This window comes from Hipposideros armiger, unplaced genomic scaffold (genome assembly GCF_001890085.2).
Source record: "Hipposideros armiger isolate ML-2016 unplaced genomic scaffold, ASM189008v1 scaffold_613, whole genome shotgun sequence".
Taxonomy (NCBI): domain Eukaryota; kingdom Metazoa; phylum Chordata; class Mammalia; order Chiroptera; family Hipposideridae; genus Hipposideros; species Hipposideros armiger.
In genome coordinates, this window is record NW_017731963.1 from 304,394 (window position 1) to 305,894 (window position 1,501).

Consider the following 1,501-nt stretch of genomic DNA (forward strand, 5'->3'; position numbering starts at 1 on the left):
ATGACAAACTATATTGGAAATGATATCATTATGCAACTGTATTTGTGTGCAAATGTGAGTATGTCTGTGGGAATTATTCTTAGAAGCTAATATTCTGGCTGGCAGGTTATCTGCCTTTACAAGTTTTGCTAGATCTTTGCTATATTCCCTTCTAACAAGTTGAGCTCATTTACATTTGGCTGTTTCTTTTTGGGAAGGGCTGGGGGGCTTTGCCTCTGAAACTTGGGCCAGGAGCTAGAGCCCATTTCTCATTTGTAGCCTGTGACATGCCTACTTCCTACATGGACCACTTTTTAATAACTTTTTTCCCCTTTAAAGAAATATTTTGTGCTTGACTGTCAAAAAACACATACACTTATGGTATAGAAAGACAGGCTTCCTTATCTTATTTACAACTGTATACCTGCCTCCCAATACATTATCTGACACATAGTAAGCACTCAATAAATATTTGATAAATGCATGACTGAATGAGTGAGTGAAGGGAGACTGATACCCTTAAGACCTCGACTCCCCATCTCTCACACTGAAATGGGCCTTGAAGAAATGAAGAAACAGTGTGTAGTAGAGCTGATTGGCTGCCTAACCCAAAGCCATGTCCCTGAAAGGAAAGCCTGGTTTTGTTTTTGTTCACTTTTCCTCCATGTGATTTTAGTAAATTACTTGGGTTGACCTTCAATGGAAAACTCGGTCTCCTTTGTGCTGGGAAGCAGCTGAAATCTCAGTTCGGTTATTTTAGCCTTAATCGAGCTATTTAGAGTCTACTGAGTGCATACACAGTCCAGGAGTTAGCTAGCGACTTAGGCAGAGTTTATACATGAAATTTGAGGCTTTATACACCGAATTTGAGGTTTCTTCCCTCATGTTCAGCTACTGTGGTTATCCCAAACTCTATCTCCAGGTTTCTCAAATCAGCAAGGCTGTGGCCTTCCCTCAAATTACAAGCCATAAAAAACGGGAAACTCACCTGGTACTGATCCCTTATTTCAAGTTTTAGCAAACTTTTTGTGTCTCCCTGGTTTAGGTTGCTCTCTAGTGACTTCAGGTAGTTGTTTTGCACAATTTATCCAGCACTTAGAGTTGTTATATGAGGGAGGGTGGTCTGGTTGGAGCTACTTGGCCAATATTTGATAAAGAAGAGTCTCTGTTCCCTTCATTGCACTCCATGTTTTAAAATTTATTTTGGATTATTTTTGTCTGCCCTCCGATCAGACTCTAAATTTTGGAGGGGGAAAGTAGGGATGGTACTGTGTCAATTTTGTTCATAATTGTATCCCCAACTCATGGTACAGAGCACTTGGTAGGGGCTCAATACCAGATCTGACAATTAAGTTCTCGAACTTGTTGCAACGATGTTGCTAACTTTTTTTTTGTTATCAGAGGGACTATTCATTATGAATTTGTACCAACTGGAAAAACAGTTAACCAAGTTTACTGTTTGGAAGTGCTGAAAAGGCTGCGTGAAAAAGTTAGATAACCTGAACTTTTCGTCAACAATTCA